Source organism: Gambusia affinis, linkage group LG16 (genome assembly GCF_019740435.1).
Source record: "Gambusia affinis linkage group LG16, SWU_Gaff_1.0, whole genome shotgun sequence".
NCBI lineage: Eukaryota > Metazoa > Chordata > Actinopteri > Cyprinodontiformes > Poeciliidae > Gambusia > Gambusia affinis.
The window spans coordinates 11,171,805-11,189,388 of record NC_057883.1 but is presented as its reverse complement, the minus strand read 5'-3'; positions in this window follow the sequence as shown (position 1 = coordinate 11,189,388).

Sequence of the window (17,584 nt, the reverse complement as noted above, 5' to 3'; positions counted from 1 at the left end):
ATAATAATTACTTTTTCACTTTGGTTTTTCATCATACAACTCACAGAAAATGCTCTACAATAAGGTGTCAATAAATAATTTTCCCATCAGTGAAGTCTGAATATTAACCTACTTTTCCCTTTCATTTCACCACAAAATTAAAAAAAATAGTTTAAAGTCGATTCAGCTGCACTGGATCGGTATTGGCCCATACTTAACTTCAGATATCGGTATCAGAAGTGAAAAAAGATCGCCTTTTTGCTAACATACCTGATCTGAGTTCCTTTTAAGCAAGCAGGCTGCAAGTGAAGCAATGTTTTAGCAAATACAGACCAAAGAGCTCTTTGAAACAAGCATCCTGTTACAACATTGCACTTTGGTTGCATGATAGAAGGCCTTTTCCATGGGAAATTTCAGATGGTTCAAAATAGGTTTTTGGATTTAGTAAACCACATTGAGTATTGTCTGTGAATATTCACCATGCAAAAAAAAAAAAAAAAAAAAAAAAAAAAAAATTCTCATCTACTTTTATGTGCTTGAACAATGCAAAGTGGTGCATCAAGTGGAATGGTAAAGAAAAATGTTCTTAATTGTTTTGGGGGGTGGGAGGCAGGTCCCAAAAAATCTTAAAAGAATACATTTTTTTATCCAAATTAGCTGAATGTGATCTAAATCATTTTAACCTTAACACCTTCATTGGTAGATTTTTAATACTTGATTTTCTCTGAGCATCACTTTTTTTCTATCAACCAAGCACAACTTCCCTATTGTGGATGGCCATCTCTATAGCATGATGCCACCTCTACCATGTTACACAGTGTGGGTGATGTGTTTTGGTTGATTCAAAGCTTTGACTTGGTCTATCCCATAAAATCCCTACTAAATACTGTGAAGTTTATCATAGAGCAGACACTGGATTTGCTGCTCAGTTTGTATACACAGCAGACACTTTCCACATGGACATCTGTTTGAGATGGTCTAAAAATGAGTTTAGTCCTGTACAGTGGAAAGACACTCATCACAATAACGAATAAGCAATTTTTCATACGGATCAAAGTCACCAGCTGTTTTAATTCTTCCAGACTGCAGGCTGTGCATCCACCCTGTTTGCAACTCTCTGGGGATTGCCTTGATGTTGTGTATTCCCTTTTTCCTTGTCTCTATACTGCACACTGAGACTCTTTCAAGAAGTTGTCTAATTTAGTGGCTAAGAGGCGAAGTTATACCTGGGCTAGTTATGAAGAAGGTTGCTCCCTCGAGAAGCACAATGACTGTTTACGGGCGCCCTGACAAGGCCTGAGCAGATGATGAAGCACCTGCCGGTCTTTCTACCATGTTTGCTCCAGCCCTCTCTGCCTGTTAGCTCACCTTCATATACTCCACTTTGTTTCTTCTTTCATTCTTCCTTCCCTCCACTTCTTGTCGTATCCTTCCTCTATTTTCCCCTTTGTCTCGCTTTTTGCTTCGCCCTCAACAAAGACACACATTCCCTACTCAGTTTTGCATTTTACAACCGTCCTCACTGCTCTCCCTGTAATGCAGGCCTATCTACACACTACGTCCGCTCCTGAGAGTGAGAGAGCGTTCCTCGTTGTATATCTTTGCCATACTTCTCCTTTTACACCACGCATCTACACGCACACACACACACACGCACACACGCACAAACACTCACACCCAAACACAGATGTATGAACCCGCAAACAGAACTGTGGTCAGTTTTTGTTTATGATGGGGAAAGGCAATATCGAGATTGTTCCAGAGTAGTGTCATCAGGTGAAATGTATCACTGTCAGGAGTATGTTTTATGTGTCTGAGTCCTCAGCCGAAGCCATTTTGGGAAACAGAAAATAAAATATCATATGACCTGCTCTGGTATAAAAGTAAACTATCAGCTGTAAATCCGATACACAACCACAGTTGCCTGTGTGTGAGCAGGAATGGAAATGAGCTCTCCTTTACATAGAGCTTATACCTGTGTGTCATGTGTTTAAAAAACTGTTAATCTTATACACATGTTAAAATTTAGGGGGAAAAAAAATCACACAGTTTATTGTTTTCTTAAATTTGGTGACAATAATAAAGGGAATGCATGTAAACAAAAGACGTCAGTTCTCTGTGATAATTTTTAGACTTGAGTATTGATTGAAACATATCTTTATATTCTATTTTTCATAATATTCTAAAAAAAAAATATGTATGTTCATGTTTTACAAAACCTCTAATTTACTTATACATACAAAATAAAAATCTGAATCGAAGGCATTGCCTCGCAGCTTCTTAATCTGGTGTGCTGTACGATTTTTGCACCTGTAATTAAATGTCAGTTTATGTAACAGACAAACACTAATAATAGCCAGAGCTTTTCTGGGGGAACCCAGTGGCAGCAAAAGCCCATCCATCAATGTCCCTAATGAGGCCACATCCTGACTAGCCAGTCGAGCCTCCCTGGACTGCTCTGTCTAATTTCCAATGCATCATTATATGCTATATGATAAACACTGAAAAACACACAAATATGAGCCAGGCCATTGTGTTAGACCAAGATTTTACTGAGTTTGTGCAAGTAATATGTCAATAATAATTAATAAAAGACATTCAACTCAAATATCTCAAGCTCTAAAAATCGTCCTTATAAGACAAAGGAAGGCCCTGTGTCTGATACAGTGTGCTTCAGGGACACAGTAGAGGAGGAAGAAGGCCCTTTTCCTCTTTGATTATTACCATTTTTATTATTTAAATTCCAATAACATTGATTTCTTTATTCCATTAATTTGCGTGCAATGTTAAATTGTAAAGAAAGGGCTCTACTATCTTTACACACCTAAAATTTCTGTCTGCTACAAAAATGATTTGAATGCATCTCCAAGAAGATTATCATTGGAATGGGAGTAGGATTCAGCAATATATTGTCATTCGTTATATTTTTTTCACATTCCAGGTTGTGTTGGAGCAGGAGCCTCTTTTGTGTGTCGATTTACAAAAATTTCCAGAAAGATTTGCTGCAATAAGCTATGTTTGGAGGGAAACAAACGCCACGTGTCCCACCTGCGAGGCACAATCTCCTCGGTGACCTGTGGAGATCTTTTTGTGGCTTCTACATAAAAGCCACAAAACGTGAAATAAAAAGGCATATTCTTGTGTTACTAACTATCTTTTCTTTGTCTCAGCTCTATATGAATATTGTAGCTCCATTTAGCCAAATATTTGCAGGTGGTCTGTGATCCATGCTGAATTTGAAGTGTTCCCTCTCACCTAGTGATTAGTGTGCATTAATGTAACAATACCAAGAGCCCACTCCTAAATCACTTGATATTTTTGCTGTTTGTCAGCATGAAAGCCACAGCAGTCAGTGTGTCAGCAAGACATAATGACATAGGAAGTGACGTCTGACAACTACAGCCTGCCACTGTGGTTGTTTCCTTAAGAGCAAAAGGAGGTGGCCATGTCTCAATGCTAATGGAGGAGGAGAAAATGGCCGTGTCACTCCTGTCAACGTATTATGCTTTTAATCAAGACAGTTGTTGTCGCTCTTTCAGGCCCATAATTTTATGCCATTAAAAGTGCCAAGGGAGACGTAACAAGGGAGGTGGTCTGTAAAGTGGAAGCAGTTGTTGGGGTTTCTTTACCTCTTGCTCCTTCTTTTTTGTACTGAAAACTTTTTGGCATTTCTTGAAAACATAAAGAGCAGTTGGCGCTTTAAAGTGTTCATAAAGTCAATCATGTTGGCTTGAATTACCCAGCAATCTCTGTCAAGTTAGTCCTCCTTTAGCTGCCACGCCACATGGATGTGTGGGAGGGAGTGTGAACGCGCATTCATACATGTGTGATCCACGGTGTACATTAATGTGCCAACTGAGTGGGAGACGGGGAAAGTGAAAGTCTGAAACTTAAATTGAAAAGATTATGGCAGAGAAGAACACATTTCTCTGTTTTAGCTGCCTTTTAGTTGTCCGAACACCAAACCTCTGGGGCTGAATTTCAAAACCCTGCAGGCCAGAGCAACTCTTGACACCTCTACTTGAATTGCAAGTAATTGAAAATGTTCCCAGGCATTACTGTCACTTGCCTGATTTGTATGCATGACAACCTTTTTTTTTAATGTCTCAAAGAATACAAGACCCACAAAGTCTTTACATTATGTGCAAACATTTGCAATTATGATGAACTGTAGTAGCTTATCTAAAAAGAAACAGGTTCTTACTGATGGACAAGGAGACATTTTAATGAAATAAGCTGCTTTGAGCAAGATTGCTTCACCTCGGGGCACACTCAAATGAAATGATCAAGATGACTGTGTGCCCGCTGCTCCCATTAACACAGGTAGCAGCCTAATCAAACTGCACTTGTTACATATAGCATTTATGAACAATGTACTCCGAAGCATTTCTGGTTTTTGTCCTTTCCACAAAAGCTACAATCCTCCCTCACTCTCTTGCACTTCATTCAGAGGGACGCACTAATGTTAAAACCATGTGTTACCTCCAGAGGCCCAAGTGAGTAGACACTGAAGTTCATGCAGTTTTATGCGTTCAGATAAACAGGACTCTGATGCCTCTGGAAGGAGTCCTCGGCTTTAAAACAATGTTGGTGTTGAGGCGACAGACTGACTGGCAATGGGAAACACCTGTGCGAGGGCGAGCAGCTTGGGCAGTACAGGGCAAAGGGGGAGTGTGTGTGAGTGTGTGTGTGGGGGGGTTGCACCATTGCTGGAGGAAGAAGGGAAGACATGAGGGAGATATAAAGCCGGTTTGAAAGGCCACTACATCCTCCACATTTGCTGCTGTGCCGAGAAGTGGATGTCTGAGGGAATTAGTTACACTGATGTCTTGGTTGTTGCTGCTTAAATTTTAACAGCCTTGTGCCAGAATGGAAACTTTAGCCTGAAGGGCTACAAGTGAGCAGGCAACTGTAATGTCCTACAAAATTATTCATACCCCTTGAAATTCCCCATTTTGTCAAAGCAGAAGGAAAAGAATAATGCGAGTTACACATAAAAACATAAAATGTTGTTTCTACTTACTTGTCTTTACTCTGAAAGTTCTTTATATACTTCAGTGCAACCAATTACCTTAAGAAGCCAAGGTTTAGCAAACAGAGTGCACATGTGTACCATTTTTTAAAATATAAATCGAGATCTCTGATAAGAAAAGAAAAAGGAAGTTTGTGGCCTATCGTATGGAGGAAAAAAGTACAATGCTCAACTTAAGTCTGCAAATACTAGTATGCTCATAACTACAAATTTTAGCAGTTCAACAAACAAACATATTTTATTATGCCACATACTGCAGTGTGTGTCGGTCTATTACATAAAAACCCCAGCAGGATATGCTGATGTTTGAATTTATAAGAACAAACATGGAAAAGTTCAACAAACTTGAGCATATGTTCCTGTACTAATGAACTACAATGAAAAATTACAAGAATAAAGAATGATGCAAAAATAGAATATAAATAAATATATAAAAAAAGCTGTTCACAAGTCACGAGAAAAACTTTAGATATGTGACACTATGTAAGATCTGCAGCATTTTAAAATCAAATACATAAAGCATTTTTTTTGTTTTTGCATACTACACAACTTCTATGTATACATTACAAAAAGTGTCTTTGTAATGAGAGAGAGAGAGACAAGAAACAACTCTTTGCTTGAGAGAGTTGCAACAAATGAGAAGAAAGAAATGTTGCTCCTTTAAACTAAAGTAAAATAAAAATATGTTCTTTGGGATGTTTTATTTTAATTATATTTTTGTTTTTATTTCAGTTTTATTTTTTCCTTATAGTTTTCTGAAAGATTTATGTTAGAAGTCAATTAAGGCAATAAAAAATATATAACTTGAGATAAGAAACAAACAAAACAAAGTTTGTGCTGACTTCACAAATATTTGATGTTACTATAATGATACCATTAATCTATAAGAAAAAATCATCTAAGGATGGGTTCTGCTGAAACAAGTGTGAAATAAACTATTGGTACATTTTAGTATAAACTCTCAACAGTATGTTGCAGAAATTTTTTTAGCATTTTGTCTTTGGCTGATTTATTTTTATTAATTTATTTAGCCTTCGATTTAAAATTCTGGCTTAGTTAATGTTCTTAAGAGGTAATGTTCATTTGTAAATAAATCAGCTCGATTTTAGAAGATACAGAAACCCACAATCAAACTGCTTTAACTCATCTTTTTTAACCAATGTGCTGATGTATTCGTATTGACTGTCGTTTCATTTGAAGCAACTCTCTAAACATTAGAAATGGTTAAATATTAAAGCAAATCTATTTTTAGCATAAAAATTATTCTTATTATTTTTTTATGGAAATCATTTTGATCCTGGAAACTGAATTTTAAAAGAAAAGGAGTCTAATGTACCTGCTGAGAAATGTATGCACAGCCCATAAAGAAACAAAGATCACACATTTTTTGTGTTTTATCAACCACTAAAAAATAAAAGAATGAAAAAAACACATCTTCCCCTGCTGTATATCCATCAGTCTCCTTAGTGCTCCACCCTCAGGTTGGGATGATCATTCCATCTCCATCTTCTCTATCCTGAGGTGCCTGCTGCCAGTTTATAACACTCTTCCTTTTAATTTTGCACTTTCGACTGTGTAAGCATCCATCTCCACTGTCTGCAGCAGCGTCGGGGGCTTCACAGCACGCTGATGTGTGAAACAGGCTGACGTGGAGTCTGCAACTGACAAGAAACGCAAGCTCCAGCATCTATTGAAAAAGAAAAAAAAAAAGTCTGTATACTACACTTTTATTGATGATTTAACATCCAGGGAATTTTTTATTTTCCGTCACAAAATCTGAAAAAAACAAAAAGTGTGAATTGATGTTTCATTTAGACGTTTGCTTCAGTCAGTTTATAAAGTTCAGTTTTAGTAGTTTTAAACAACATATTGAAACTATGCTCTAATGTGACATAATACATCTTGCCTTAAACAGATATCCAGTTACTAACAAGACATTTTTTTACGTGCAGTATTTTAGTGAATATCACAGTTTCTGCACGTTTACATTCATCTCTGGCTAAATCTGGCAGTCGTGTGCTCTTGTACTATCAGGGCTTCATGCTGATAAATGAGGATCGAGGTGAAATTCAACACTCAAGTGTAAAACCGGTAGATCATCCTCTTGTTCGACTCCATTAGCTTCATTGCTCTTTCTCTCAAGATTCCAAAATAGTTTTTGTGCTGGATGTGACACATGAAACATCGCAAATTTAATCTTAATTTTGGACTCCAGCACCTTGTCTCCAGGAGCATCTTCCCATCACCCTCTGCACTGCCTTTCTCTTTTTCTGCATCTAACAAAATTAATTACTGTATGTTTTATTTTATGAAGGTGTCAGGATGAAATGATGAATGGCTTGTAATATCAACAGATTAAAGGCACAATGTGATGAAGGATGCTCAGTGATAGTGCTTACATGCAGACACGCACACAGCATCCACACACTATCTCCAGGGCTATTGATATCAGGTTTCATATTTGATATTAACTACATGGGGGAGCGATTATGGCCACAATGTCATTACCAGTGGTACAGAGGCATAATGGGAGTGAACTTTTCAAAAAGGTCCTTATAATTGCTGCCAGGATCATTCTTGATAAAATCCAATATTGATATGTACACTGGTCCCCTCATTATGGCCACAGATGAAAAAGAGCATTTCAGCATTCTTTAATGAGCACTAGTACCAGTGAAGGTCATCTTAATGGGGTTCAACTTGCTTTTGGGAGCCAGAGGTAAAATTCTAATGAGAAATAGGCACAGCTACACAGCTCTTGTAATTTTAGCTGCAGCCACGGATGCCATTTTAGTGTGGAGTATCAGAGGAGTCCTCTGTTGTCATTTGCAACATTTCACTCGTCAACTCGAGCCTGCTGTTTTTTTTTTTTTTTCATTTTTTGACGCGCACGCAGATGAACACTCATTATCATATTTCAAATCCACTTGAAGCTCAATGTGGTGTTTATTAGAAACTGCAGTTTATTCATTGCTTACTTCTGGATGGAAGGGCATCCAAACCACCTCGCAGAAACAATAAAAGTTAAATCCCAGACAGTTGCAGAAAACGAGGAGAGGCAGCGGTGTTTGCACATGCATTTTGGTTATTCATGTGTTGATTTTGAATTTGCACAAACAGGGTTAGAAAAATGCTTCAAGCCAGAGGGTCCACCTTTAAACTTGGACCTTTTCTTATTGGAGTACATTGATGTTAAACTATTTACTACCCACTATAATATTGCATCTGTTTATTTTTTTAAATTAGAAACAATGAATTTAGTTCTATGAGGTGACAAAATTTTGCCTGGATTTTTCCAAGAACATTATTTTTATTTGTAAGTAAGAGGGATTTTAGTGACTGGTGAATTTGGCTCACTTCACATAACATTTTTATGATACAAGTGGAGATTTTCTTTGAAAAAATTTGTAAATTAAATTACAACATATAAATTATGTTCAGCCTATAAAATGAATTACAGTATTTAGAAGAATGAAAATTTAAAGCTATCAAGTGCTGATCAAGGACAGAACTGCTACTTTTTATTGTAAGTGTCGTTTTGTAATTTCAACATTGCAACTTTGCTTCTATTGCGGTAGATGCTGTAGAAGCCATAGATGAGATTGTTTCTCATCTACCAGGTGTAAAGAATTTGAACTGAATTTGGACCAAAAATTGAACTGTGAGGTGCAAGCGCAGTGGGGTCCAAAGTGGAGTGAACATTTAAGTCATGCTCAAAGTGTAGACTCATCATTTTAAAGACGCACGTGATGGAGTGATCTCTGTTTAGCCCACCATGATTTCAGGGCCAAAAATGTAACATAACATGTTTACTGATCCATGGAGTCATTAAAAAAATGAAAGAAAAGGTGCTTACCAATTAGCTGCTTACATTTTTTGCGGCTGAAAAAAACGCCTGAATTGGACTCAAAGTTTATTTTTCTCCTGGGAAACTCATTTGTTTGACTTGACATTTATGACAGAATAAAGCCTAAAATTTGTGTCGAGTTTTATTTTGCCATTTGATGTTCACAATGCTTTATTATGGTTTGACTTTGCTTTGATTTCTTTTTCTTTTTTTTTTGCACTTCTGAGTTTTGTCCTCCAAGAATGCTGGTTGAAAAGAACTTAGAATAGAATTCTAGAAAATATATCATAATTTTGATCAAAAACTACCCTGGATACTGCACATAATGTTCTGGAACATTTCAGGCAAGACGTTGCTGTAATTTCTGTGCACACAAGATGTTTTATTTTTTAACATTATTGTGTGTAATTGCAGTTTCAGTTCCTTTGTTTCTAAGTGCGGCCATGAAAAACCGCACTTGACAACAGAACAGATTCTGCACCACAAAAAAACCATTAGGACAACATACCATACCCCTTAAAAATATAGGGGTAAGGCCCACGCATGAGGGGAATGGGAGATGTAAGTTTGGAAAACAGAAAAGTACCCCTGAAAATAGAAAACTCCTATTTTTATAGCTCAGACATAAACTAAATTAGCTGTCACTCTTTCTGCCCCTCCTTTCCTCTTTGCTCTATTATTAACATTTTGTAGGTCATGTCAGTTTAAACAGGATCCTCAGATATTTTCTCCATGACTTGTATGCACAAGGGAGATGAGCTCAAGGTTAAGAGTCACACAGCTCTTTCCCCTTTTTGGCCACCAGAATCATTTTCAAAGTCACGAATCATCAACATTCAACTTCCTATTCAAAACAGTTTCGACTTGAGACAACGATGAAAAAGATTTAACCCAAACCGGCACAGGGGAGCTTAGGGGTATATAACCTTTGGGGAATTGAAATGAGCAATTTGTCAAATTTCATTCAAAGCAGTGAGGTGTTTAAAAGTGTAGATAAATTTCACTCAGTTTCCTTTGACTCAAACAGGAGAGCGCAGAGAAGGAAAGCTGCTCCATCTGATTTAGGCAGCTTATGTGAAAATATGAGGGAGTTTTAGAGGTGATAAAAAAATCCGAGGCAGTGAATATTATCTTGTAGATAAGACAGGCATCCCTTTTTTTCCACAGGCTACATCCATTTTATTACATCTGGCAGCAAATTAAGGTACGTGTAGGAAAGAAAAAAAAAAAAAAAAAAGATTGAAAATGAAACCTGCAGCAAAGATTCAGCCTGATTTCTTTCTATTCTCCACACCGACATTAGACGGCACTTCTCACATGGGATCCGCAGAAGATGACAATGAACCATAAAAAATGATATAGCTCAATAAAAGTACAAAAAGCCATGAGTTCATAAAGAAGACCTGGGAGCCATGTTAGGTTTGGTCCCTCACATTTCTTTTCGTCTCCCTCGGCTGACTTTTAGAGATGATTACCTCGAATATTTATAGATGAAACACATTCAGGTTTGATGGAGTTAGTGTATCTGGGTGCTTATGTTTACTGGCTCCTGATAGGCTGATAGGATCTCTCTTTTTCCTTTACGAAAGACATCCAAAAGCTTTGCAAAAGTATTTATGCCCTTTGGACTTTTTCACATTTGTTTCTATTGCAGCCACGAGCCTCAGTGTGTTTCATTGGGATTTTTATGTGATAGATCAACTCAAAGTATTATATGCAACTGTTTATGGCAAGGTTTTAATGGATAACTTTTCTGAAGAGTGGCATGCTTTTATTGCAGACCCATTTTTCTTTTCAAATATGCAAAGTGGGAGTCTTTTGGGGTTCCTCTCTCTCAACTCCCGACGTGTGTTTTGGGTCATTTGTGCTGCTGGAAGGTGAATCTCTATTCTATTCTGAAATCCATATATTTGCCCATCAACCATGGAGGGCTTCACTGTCCCTGCTAGGGGAAAAAAGCACCATGCATCTGAGCATGTTGAGTTTATGTTGATGCAATACATCAGTAATAGCAAATGCTAAGTATCACAGGCTGGAGCTTTCTCCAGCAGTCATTGGGCGAGAGGCAGGGCACATCTTTGACGGGTCACCTGTCCATCACAGAGACAACACAGAGACACACAGGACAAACCACCAGGGACACACACTTAATGTTTGGCACAATTTAGAGAAACCAAATAGCTAGTTGTGTTTTTGGTTCTGCAGCAGGAAGGTGGAGTACCCAGGGAGATCCATGCACAATTGACGAGAACATTCGAGCTCCAGGCAGAAAATGGACGGATTTGAGCCCAGGATCTTCTTTAGATCTGCAGAAAAGGCAATTAAACATAACAAGTGAAGTCTGCCCGATTTTATGATATCTTATTTCACTCATATAAATGTTAAAAAGAATTATTTATTACCCTTGTCTTACACCATGGTGATGATATGTGTGTTTTGATCAAGATGGTTTATACATAGTGTCCAACATTTTATGCTGTGGTGCTGGTTGCCCTGTTGACAGAATTTTCCACCTGAGCTGTTTATTTCTGCAGCTCCTCCAGGAAACAATGGGCCACTCAGCTGGTTCTTGGATGAATGCTCTCCTTGACTGTCTGTTTTAAACTTCCCCACAACTATATGTGTGACATGTCTGGTCTAACAAACCCTCTGAGTCCTTCAAAGAGCATCTGCATTTATACTGAGATTAAACTAGACTGTGTTTCTTGGATTTTGGTAGGCCTATTACATAAAATGCCAATGAAAACATTCAAGATTGTAGCAAAGATTGAAAAATGTGAGGTCAAGAACACATTTGCAAGGCAGTGTATGGCCTATCATCAATTTAAATTAAGGTTCAAAAAACATAATTGTCATTACTTATAGCCCTGGAAAATGCTGGACAATGGTTTGTGATGAAGATGAGAATTTTTTTTAGGTTTTGTGGTCGTCTCAAAAGTCAAGAGGGATCCAGGTAAACACAAATGCTGGTTCATGTCACTGTGAGACCATGCAAATAAATGAAGTTTTAGTACTAAATTCAAATTAAATTGCGCAAGCTGGTGAAGGCAGGCGCTGTTGAGCACTAACTCCTTCTCTCTTCAAACATCAGCGTACAACTTGAGCTGTGTGATCTCAGCGAAGAGAAAACCCTGATGCATACAGGAAATAATCAGGGCAGCACAGGCAGGGCTCAGAGGAATGCTAATATTTTCAGAGTGCTTAAAAAACAATGCCACACACAGACACCACCAAACACAGACCACCTCTACCCCACTCCTCATACACAGTGTTCACACTTTAAACCACAATACATAGCCACGCATATATCACACAACAGAGAAAGGAGAAACACACGCACACGCACTCATAACCCCCTGACAAAACTCTCCCCAAGTGCATTTGCATAAAACATTAAGCTTAACAAAATGATTACACCTGACAAGTTGAGTTGGAGGAAGAACATCGCCTGTGGCAGCCGGTTACTTGCAGATCCTGCAATCATTCTCTCGTCAAGCAACTGTTTCATGGCTGCCTTTGTAGGTGCTGTCATGCCACCGCATCGAGATTAATCCTTCCCTTTTGTTTTTCTTTTCTCCCTTCCACCCCTCTCTGTCCCTCCCACAAATCCAATAAGTTGCCCTTAAATCAGGTTACCCTGCACCTTGCAGATAGCAGCATTGTGATGGATATACCGCAACGCATGCCAGGCAGCATGTTTTTATGTGGAAGTACTGTGAAATTGCACTGCTGTGATTTAGCATTATGGCGCTAAGTGTTTTTCTTGTAATGCAATTAAATGTGCATGTAAGCCACCCCCACACTCCCCAAACTATTGTGTACTCTATTTAATAATTTTACACGCGCTCTTTTGTGACACTGCCATTTAACCTGGGGTAAAGTAGAATAATTTAGAGGAGTATTAAAAGAATAACTTTAGAGTGTTTGCTATGGAGAACACAAGCCGGATCATTTTGGGAAAAAAAGATGACAATCAAAACATTAATATCCTTCTCTGTCATATAAGCCTGCTGAAAATTCAGAGCTCAGAATACTTTGCTGAAGGATAGCTTGCAGATAAAGAAAGAGAGATTATTGCCTCCTTTCATTTCTGCCCTCCTGGCAGCGGTAGGTATGGTAATATGGGTTTTGAATATTTGCAAGCGTAAACTTAAGAAATGAGTGCTGATAAGGAGTGACAGCAACAGAGGCAGAAGATATCTTCAGCATGACAGGCGATGTCAAAAACCCCGGTGACGCTGTCACTGTGACAAACTTTTCAAAAGAACAATGCACACACGCACGCCGTCATTGAAGTGCGCTGCTGCAAGCCTCCCTGACAGTGTTGTCCCAGCAGTTAAAAAATGGAAACATCACCTAATTATGCATGCTATATTTTAAGCCAACGTATGTCAACATTCTGCCGACACTCTGGGAAAATGGAGAGATTAATACTGTAATACGAACAAGTTTTATTTACATTTAGACTAATATGTTGGCTTGAACCTTCTTTTTCAATTTTATTACAACTTTCAACGTCTTTTAATGGGATTTTGACCATTTAAAGCTTTTCACACTTTAAAAAGTTAAGTCCAAAAGTGTATTCTGAAGACAAGCATCCCCACAGCATGATTCTGCCACTTCCACTATTGAAGTAATGTGTTTATAGTGATGTGTGGTGTAAGTTTTTCACCAAACAAGTGTTTTGTACATTGGCTAAAACAAGTCAGACAAGCAGCAAAGGTCAACTGGCATCAACAATTCTCTGTATGTGGGTCACACACTTTACCCCTATGACCCCAATGACCTCCAGATCTCTTTTTTACGTTTATTTTTGAGTCACTAGTGATCTTTATTTACAATTGTTAGACAGAAGAGAGGGGAAGACATGCAGGGCCAAATTCAAGGGTCGAGATTCAGATCCAGGTGGATAGTTATTTCTTTCTAGGTGTGCAGTTGAACCATATTATTTATCCTTTTGTCAGATGACGCTTCCTGAGATGCATTGAATATTTCATTTGTTTTATTACCAAACTCTTCTTTCAATTTCTCCTCAGCTTTATCTGTGGTTTGTGTGCTATACTTTTTGGTCTTCTGTCACTAATGTTCTCTGAAGGATCCCTTGCAGAAAATTTGAATTTATACCGAGATCAATTTTATTCGTAAAACATTTGTTTTTTTAAATCAAGTATTTTGTTTTTTTCCCCCAATTCACAATTCCGCACCACTTTGTGCCAGTCATGTGAAAAGGCAACAAAATGCAAGTTTTGTGGTTATAACTCGGAAAATTTTGAAAAACATTTGCAAAGGTACTGTGTCTGTTGAGAAGGGTCAGTAGTGCAGAATCCCCAGTGTGAACTGCTCACACCCTACACCCAGTGTGAACCTCCTCAAAAAACAGGTGCTTGCCAAAAAATACAGGCTATTTTATTGGGTTCTGCTTGTCTTTTAATGTTAGCCATACTTTTACTGACATTGTCACAGACCCTCGTCACACCTCTGAGAGAGGCTGTGTGACGATCATCGACTTCTGAAAGTACCAGCTGGCCCATTGTTACGGCTCCGGCAGCTGTGTCTATTTTCATAACTCGTTCTTCTTTTGTTCTGCTGCACCTTCGTATTTAAGTACGGAGACAGGAAGACTGAGTTGTATTTCACAATTTTCATGAACTCTTACCCTCGTGACAGCCTAATGCTTAAAAACTCTGCTGCATGGCGCGTGCGCCTGCATGAATGTATAAGGTCGTGCGTGCTTTGCGAGTTGCTGTGCACGTCTGAGTGACTGAAAGGAGGAAGCTAAAGTCTGTAATCACCTAATCCAAACATACACCCGGGGAATCTCATTACTGGACCTAGCAGTTCCATTTGAACCTTATCTGGTTTCAATCAGCCGGTTCTGCTTTGTAGGAAAGTGCAGAAACTTGATTCCTTTTGTCTAGAAGTCTGTGCTATCATTGCTCTCTTGTTTGTCTTGTCCATCACTGTGCTTTATAGCTCACAAGGTTTTTAATTTGTTATTAGACCAAGTTTAACTTCTAACAAAGAGTGGATTCTTGCAAGTAGCTGTGTGTGACATTCGGAGTTTTCCATCTGCAGAATGGATGTGCTGCCACAGGGAACTCCTGCTCACCCCACACCCTTCCATGCTAGCCCCAATACAGCTCCCCCCATCGACATTCAAACGGACATTAAAACGAAACCTGACCCTGGCCCTGGAATCTGTAAGGTGCTGTGTCCCCCCCGCCACTCCTTCCATGATTTTTGCTTCAAACAGGGAATCCTGTTCAGTGTGTGCAAGTGTGAGTATGTGCGCTGCGGCAGCGTTGATATGGTCGGAGCGGGAGGTCAGGCAGAGGTGAGCGCAAAGCGACGTCAGAGGCTGCAAGTGAACTGTCGCAGGAATCCCCAGATTAAAAAACTCCAGAAGGTTGAGAGTCGGAGATAATCACAGGATCTGGAATTCACAATAACAAACCGACCATATATCTACCTGTCTCCGGCCTTCCTCCTTGAGACGGCCAAAGGGTCAAACAAATGGCTGCATTCCATCAACAGCTCCATTTAAAAAAAAAAATTTAACAAAAATCTCCTGCATAGGTCCAAAAGAAGGGCTTAGTAGAAGAAAATATTACTTCTAGAGCTAAACTTTCTCATGCCTCTCAGCTTCTTTTTTTCTTCTTCTTTCTTGAGGCGAAGAACATTAAAGGGATCGTTCAGGATTTTTGGAGGGAGGTTCAGTTAGAACATCATAACTCTCTTTACTCTTTAAATTTTATTCAAAGCGCTTGTATTTTCTGACTTTTACTTGGCAATATTTTTGTTTTATTGTGTTCTGGATTTATTTGTTTTACTTTGTAAAGCACTTTGCTCAATGCAAGTTATTTTCAGACAGTACTATATAAATATAGTTTGACTGATTAATTAATTTGGTCTGAATCCAGATTAGTTCCACACCCACCACCTGCAGCCTATTAGTTCTTTCTTTTGACTGTTTATTAATTGATAATTGTTGTGTGTGTGTGTGTGAGTATGAACATGGTAAAAAAAGGTTTTGCTTTGTGCATGAAAGTTTGTGTTCTCCCTGCAGTAGAAAATTCTTAGCATCATAGCCAAAACTAGAGTAATCCCTATTGACTTCCTTTATTAAATATAGTGAAAGTGAGAGTAACTTTACATGCTCAGTTCTCGGTTTGTATTTTAAACCATAAGAACATTGTTGGCATCGGATTTAAATAATTATTAGCTTTTGTGTAAATTACCGCCTTATGTGAACATGAGTTTAAAACAGATGTCTTCAACTCCAGTCCGCAAGGGCTGGTGTCCTCCAACTTTTAGATGTTTCCCTGGTCCAAACGCTCATATTAAATGGCTGAATTATCTCCTTGGCATATTCTCCAGAGTCCGGCTAATGACCCAATCATTTGACTCAAGTGTGTTGAAGCAGAAACACATCTAAAAGTTACAGAACACTGACCCTCGAGGGCTGGAGTTGAAGAGCCTTCGTTTATAATTTTATAAAACAGTGTTCCCATTTTTTGGATTAGAGTTGTTTTAAGGGGATCCGCGAGTTGTAAGCGTCACACTGGCTAACTTGTGAATAGTAAAGCAGTACTGCAGCACAAATGTGTAATGTGCTGATAAATAATAAGACATGCTATTTCATTTTAGAAGACAACATATTCCACAACCAAAGAATTCAATTTTGGGGAGTCACGACATGTACGAGTGTGGCTTTAACTCTGCAGAATCCCAACTGAAAATATATGTATTGGAGACTTTTGTGGCCCTGTTTAAAGTGCTTCCTCTGAGACAGAGGAATGGACTGCAGTGATTTCTGGGTTGAATTAACAATTGAGCTGTGGGAGCTGTGACTTGTGTCTGAAGGCTGGAGGGCTGAGGAGCCTAACACTGCGAGAATGATTTACATAGCTGTGAGAAAGTCCAGGATCTAACTCGCCCCAGATTTCGTCTTTGGGGAGATGTGTTGAAGGAGTCACAGCACTGTGATATTTTTTGGATTTATGTTCCCCACTGAACCCTTCCGCTACTCCCTGACAACTTTGTTATTTATTTCTGACTGTTGTGATTATTTTCTTTAGTACAGTTACAAACAGGGTGTATCCCATTGCTGATCTGGACCGGTTTGCATCTCTGAGATCATTCTCTGTGCCTGTCTTAACTTTACATGTCCTTGTTGTTGCCCGTCCAGTCACTGTTGAGGATAATTTGTCGTTTTGGTTCCCACTCTGGTTTTCAGCGAGGGATATTACCTTACAAAGAGGGCACGAGTTGCCAATCGAAAGTAAGTTATTTCGTCAGAGAAAAGTGTTGTAAATAGCCCGAGGGTAGGATAAAATAATGATATACTGTTTTATCCGGAGGGAAACTCCATCATGAGGCAGAATCAAACCCTTGCAGAAAAAAAAAAAAATCCAAAATGCTTTCAGAGGATGTATTTCATCATGTTGTATTACCACCGTGGATTGTACCACTACTGGATGGTTTTCATATTCATATGCTTCACATAGCGGACACACTGTACCAATATTCCTCGAGGATGGCGCAGGAGGTTTAGGACTGCAGGGCATATCTAAATTCAGCTATTGATTAATGCTGCTGCATGGGAAAACAAAAACCCCCCTTTAAAGACATCGTCGTCTGCAGATCCACAGCAGAATGTTTAATTCCCATCCCCACTGCTGCATTCAAATTATTTGCTTTCACAGTCAGAAATCGAAAGGTTGTAA